Source organism: Meleagris gallopavo, chromosome Z (assembly GCF_000146605.3).
Source record: "Meleagris gallopavo isolate NT-WF06-2002-E0010 breed Aviagen turkey brand Nicholas breeding stock chromosome Z, Turkey_5.1, whole genome shotgun sequence".
NCBI classification, from domain to species: domain Eukaryota; kingdom Metazoa; phylum Chordata; class Aves; order Galliformes; family Phasianidae; genus Meleagris; species Meleagris gallopavo.
The window spans coordinates 35,821,425-35,828,046 of NC_015041.2; positions in this window are offsets into that span (position 1 = coordinate 35,821,425).

The following is a 6,622-nucleotide window of genomic DNA, read 5'->3' on the forward strand; positions in this document are numbered from 1 at the left end:
AAATGCCTATATTGCCCAGCCACTCTTTAACAATTTGTGAGCATAAATATGTTAACATTCATGTGGAGCTGCATTATATCCATACACACAGAACTAGGAAATTGAAGTGTGATAAAAATATGTATAAATACTTTGGTTTTGTTCAACTTGGTAGACCAAAATGATTTTTGTAGTAAATGCAACAGCTGAGATTGGGTAACATTACATGGTATCCTACCAAGTAAATAAAATTCCCCAATTTAAAAGAAGGTACAAAATCCATTTAACATCACTAATGACAAATAAATATAGTATCTATGCTATGGTATTTACATTAAGTTGTTGTCCATGCTAGAACTGTGAATCACAACTCATTAAAGTTTTGGAGACAACAATTTCTGGAAATTTTCTCATTCAAATGGGTACATGTATTATTTGTCCATCTAAGGCTGCAAAAATTACAATAATTTTTGTCTTTCTTGATGTTTCAACGTCTCAACCTCTCCTCTTTCATTGGCAGAATGACTACCTAAGGGAAAGCATGAGAGAAAATCTTGGTCTCCCAGGGAATCAAAACTTATAACAAGTAGGGCAACTTTCCCTAGAATAAAAAATTTAAAACCACTATTCAAAAAATTGAAAAAGGAAGAAATAATATTGATCCACATTAAACCTTTCTAGATTTTCTGTATTATAAAATGACATTATGAAGCATTACTGCATGAGTATATATAATATATAATCATTGCTTGCACTATCAGCTAACATTGAAAAGAGTATAGGAAATGAGATTCATCTCTTCTGAGCAGAAGTTTGTAAAAATTTTTCCCTACTTTATTCACTAACTGCAAAAGCAGCACAAATGATGTGTGCCAAAAAAACATGTAGGCCTTAGTTTTTTTGGTCATGGTTTCAGCTAAATTTATACCAGAAGAAGGTACTTTTAAGCCTGGATTCCTGAAATAAATTTGGAACTGGAATCCCTCTGGAGTGGGGAGATTTCTAATTCCATAGATTAGGAAAGAACTTAGCTCATGAGATAGAGACTAAATAGTCAGATTAGACACTGGAAAACGTCTTTCTTTCTGAAAGAAGACTGCAATCCTCAGTTTTAGAAGGCTCAAGCTAGGTAATTCAGTACACTCTGTGCAAGAACATTTCTCTCCACAGGAGAAAAAGTATGAAATGATCTTTAGTTCTTGGAAAAAAAAAATTATATATACTTGCTAAGATTTCCTTGCATTTAATTATTTTTGAAGTGTTTATGTTACAGTAATTGCTCTTAAACACCTGGTTCATTTTTGCTATGTGTAAATACTTAGCCCGCAGTTTCTTAATTGTCAGATTAATTTCCAAAAGAAATACCAATTTTATGCCCAAAGCAAGTAACAGAACAGTCTAATTTGACATCTGCTCAAATGAGACACTAGATATAAAGTCTGTATTCCACTCCACCACCATTCACAGGCTGCAATGGCACCTGAATTTGTTTCTAATCAAATCATAAATCTAAAATTAACACAAAGTTTAGGGAGAAATAAAGAAAATAAACCAATAGTAACCTCTTGAGTTGCTACGTAACAAGCTGTGAGTTATTCTATGGAAGATGTCTGATTCAGCCTAAGCCTTCAAAATAAATATCTGACTTGATCTGGCTATTGGCCTGTAGGTATATAGTGGATTCTGGGGTTGTAGTCTGGCATTCTTCCAAACACAAACTGTCCTGATGGATTAAAATATAAAGTTAAAATGTTCACATACTGATCATGAAATAAAGTGAATAGCAAGTGAGGATCTTTCAATTCAGTATTGTCTTCAGCTGAATGGACATGGTGTGTGTTGCCAATATCACAGTATCAAGCCATTAGGATGGAAGAAAAGTCATTTGGAAACACAAAGAATTTAGGACTCCAATAAGGTTTAGCTTTGTGTTTAGCGAATGGATATCTGGACTCTTGCAAAATGAAGCCAACACTGACAAATTCTTGAGGACTCCAGTATAGTAAGGCAGTCATTTGTATAGTGTTGGTTCTAACGTACAAGTTTGATCTGTCAAAGCAATAATGTTACAGATGGAATAAGTCCCAGTATTGAAAGATAAAAAACAAATGTCTCAAAATTATTTAAATTGGAAATGTCTTCAGCATAATCATAAGTTAAAAAACCTTTTGCTCAGCACACTTTACATTCCATCCCATTTAAAATTTCTATTTAATTTAAATAGCTTTATATTTACTTCCCAATTCCATGTATACTCTGTCTTAACTCTAAATATATAACTTCAATATTAAGTCAATAACAAAAATAAGAAGCAATTAGATAAAATTGTATCAATAGTTTTGGGGCCAGTTCAGCTCAGTTGTATGACTAATGGGTAGAGAAATTCAATGACCCATGCTTCAGCAGAGGAGGAAGAGGAGGAAGAGAAGGTAGGGAGATGAACCCAAAAACAAAACCAGCAGCAATAAGCAAAGAAGAATACTAACTTACTAAATATAATAGCAGAATGTGAGATAACACAATATAATACATTATAATTGGAATCAAAGGTAATAAACCAAATAAAGTGAGAGAGAGTGTGTCCAAAACCAAAGGCCTTACTCTAATGCTGAAGGTGAGATGGCTAGGGAGCACACACTGCAGAGATGAGCAGTAAAAAGGGGAATAACGTTGTGGCTTGTGAGCAGTTTTATCTTACCCTCTTAATGGAAAACAGAAATAGAACAGTGAAAGTCTTCTAGGAGATGTAGATCTTCCCTTTGGAGAATCAGGTACCCAGGAATATAAAAAATCCACGGAACCGGATTATTAACTCTTTAACTCCCAGCATACTACATGTTATGTCATGGAATACTGATTAAAAAAATCATAAAACCACGACAAACTGGAAAACAAAATCCACAAATATATCAGCAATCTGGATTTTTTAAATACATGCTAGTAACAAATAAGAATTTTGTGGCTCTGTACTCTCTTGACATTTGCTCATTTAGTTTCTCTTTTGTGCACAGTAAAATTGAATTAGACAATCTGCTAAGCCATTCATCTAAACTATTTCATCAACTCAAATTTCCTATCAGTTTTCACACTCTTTCCATCTCAGAATACATTTTAATGTGTTTTATTTGCTAGTAAAGTATCTTTCAAAAATCAGTTCTCTGAGATTTGAAAACAGCATTGCCTATGAAAACTGTAAACTTCAAGAGAGATTATATTAATATTTATTTAGAAATTACACATTCTCCACAGAGTACAAGCAAATTTCTCATTTTGTTCTTTTTTTTTCTTTTTAATTACAACTCCCTGGCTGACTTCAATACGCCAATCATTTCTGTGTATAAACTCTCTAGACTTTTGCCCTAAATGCCAGAATTTCCAAAAAACTAAGTACATATTTAATAGTTATCATTTTTAAATATCCTATTTTTCCCCACTTCATTCTTGAGTTTTAATATCGGTAATTTAGCAGTCCTGATTTATTATTCATTTTGCCTTCTCTTTTCTTATACTCAAGCACTCATGTTTCCTTCCTCTTTACAGCCCATTTTTTTCTGTAGTAGTAATCACTTGACACTGATACTAGTTATTTCAAATCAAAGGAAAAGAAGTATAGTGACTGAAAAGAGTTTTATATGAAACAAGAAAAAAATATCAAAGTTGATAGTGAGATTGGTATGCTCAAGAAGGAATCATTAAAACTCCTTTCTTAAAAATGGAACACAAGAGCAACAGAGAAAGAAGTGTCTATGGTTCAAACATGAAAATAACCTCTAACCACATCATTTTCCTTCCCTAACAAAATTTTTTTGGGGAAATCAATAATCTTAGGAAAAAAATGTTTCTCACTATGCGTGGGATGTCTGTGTGAGAGAAAAAGAGAGGTAGACTGAGAAGACATAAATTTTTTACCATTGTTTTGAATCACCAAGGTTGGAAAAATCTTCCAAGACATTCAGTCCAACCATCCACCTATCACCAAACCATGTCCCTTAGTACAACATCTAACTATTTCTTGAACACTTTCAGGGATAGTGACTCTACTACCTCCCTAGGCAGCCTAGCCATGCAGTGGCATGACCTTTCTTTCAGAGCAGAAATTTTTTCAAACATCCAACCTGAACTTCCCCTGGTGGAACTTGAGGCTGTTTCCTCTACTCCTATCACTCTTCCTTCTGATTGCTCCAATGTACGTAAAAACGTACATTCCTACCATATTTACAATGTAAGCATAATACTGGAGAAAGAACATAAGAAAAGAAACAGTAGGGTTCTTAACTAGTGGATATAATACCCTCTGTGGAAACAGTATCCTTATGGAATTACTGGTTTGTTCTTGGAAGTTTCTGTTTGGTTTTTGTTGTTGTTGTTGTTGTTTCATTTTGTTTTGTTTTTAAACCTACTAAAATGTTTATTGTACTGCTACCATTTTGCAACATACTCTACTCTGTACAGCTTGCTTGAAACAAATGTGACTGTAGATTTCTCCACTTATGGTTACTGCTGATCATCACTGAAGTTCATTTGCAGTTCTTTTATTACATAAAAAAATAAATAAATAAATAGAAAAGTTCTATTCTATTTCTGTAGGAAAATTCATGTCTCTAATTGCTGTATCTCTCCTGTCAGGCATAAGAGCAGCTGTTGTAAAGTTGTGAATAATTTTCATTTAGAAGATGCAGGGACATTTCACTGGTCCTTCACCTTGACTGCAGAAAAGTACACCCAAAGTCCGCTGCATCCTTGTGTGTCTCTCAGAACAGCATCCAAAATGAATTAGCCAGAAGTCAAGTCCACATATTCTGCACTGACCTACAAGCCATCAGAAAATTATAGAAGGCTGAGGCTGGTGTCTAGGAACACATAACTATCTACAATTTTTTTTTTTTTTATGGTGATTACCTCTCAATTATCTTGTAATTTTTCAGCTGTGATTTTGAGACAGGGACTTGTAGTCTATAGTAAGATTTGCCCCAGCAAACGAAACAAATTCAGAAGACAATAGGTCAAAGACACTGCAGCTACCTGGAAGCATCTAGATAATCACAGCCTGTAGTAGAATGGTATTCTTGAGATTCCTCTACTGAAATACTGTCAAGATAACATCTTCTGCTCACTGCTTGTATTATTTATTCTCCTGCAGAAGCTTTGTAGGTGCATAAAGGCTCTGGAATATACAGTATTTACAGGCTACTGATACTTGAAATTTAAGTGTCTATAGAAAGGCTTGACCGTGTTTACCACGAATATAGGAGAAAGACTCTGTTAACTTCAATTATCAGCAGAATACTCAATGTATTTTGGGATGAGATACTAATGCCTTTTTAGCTATGTCCATTACACATCACTATCTTCCGAGAGATCTCTGAAACTTACAAAAGGCCCAAGGCAGTTAATATGGAAGACAGTTTTATAACAGAAGAGTTTTGGTAGCTTTGGAGGCTTTCAAAAATCATACCAAATAACATTAAACATATTTAAATGGTATATGTTTGGACACATTTTTGCACTATGAGCAGTAATCCTTCTTTTAAATACATACTATTTACAATTAGCAATATTTATTTTAGCATTTAAAACCAATGTTAAAGAAACTGTTAGTCTAGTATAGCACAGTGTAAATAAGTTCTCAGCCTGAAGGTAAACAAATAAATTGGAGGACAGCAAACTTTGCTAGTCACAGGAAGCTAGTCCATTTTAAGATGTAAAGGTGAGTTTTAAAGCCAAATACAGCCTCTACATGATCCCTCTTCACTCAGTTCCAGAAAATTCTTATGACAGTGCACATTGGCAAACAATTTTTCATGCAATAAAATAGATCCATTTTAAAAGGAAAAGTGTACAACTAAAGTAGTTTAATTCAAACTTTTGGACAATGTGTCATTTAGTTTTTTCTTCTGAAAACTTAGCAGGATAGCCAGTTTCTAGTAAGTGGCATTATGCAAGGTCATGATTTTGTTGATAATAAATGTTTGAGGAAACAACAGAAAACTCATCTGTTCTTCATTAAACAAAGAAAAATTCTACTACAGGCATGTAACAGGAATCAAAACTGTTAGACTGATATTAGGCTTTAGGAAAGAAATGCTTTCAACTTACTGAAGCAGGTCAGTATCCTATCTCTGTCTATCTTCCTGTCTTTTCCCTTCTATGATATTAAACCTCCTCCTTGAAATACCTCATGTCCTTCCTGATCTCATAATCCCAGATACCGCTTCCTCCATTACCATTTTATTTTATTCTTCTGGCTTATTTCTGTGCTCCCACCCCTCCTAAATTTCTCTCTCATCTTCTCTCTTTTCTGGGTCCCTTCTCTCCCACAATAGTTTTTTATCTTCCTCTGTCTCCCTGATCACAACATTAATTTCAAGCTGTGAATACCTAGAACATTCCTAGGGTAAGAGTATTCAGGTTTTCTAAGTCTAATTATGTTTTAGAAAGGTAATAAAATTCAAAACTTTCTGTCTCAGAAGGCAAAGTTGTCAAATTGCACATAATTGAAAGAGTACCTTACAATGAAAAAATCATCATGGAATCTCAATTATTACTATTTCTGCTTGCGTTTTCTGTAATTTTAATGTCATCTTAGCATTGTAATTATGACCTCTCTTTCACAGTTGTTACCCTATCACAGCCATATAACTCC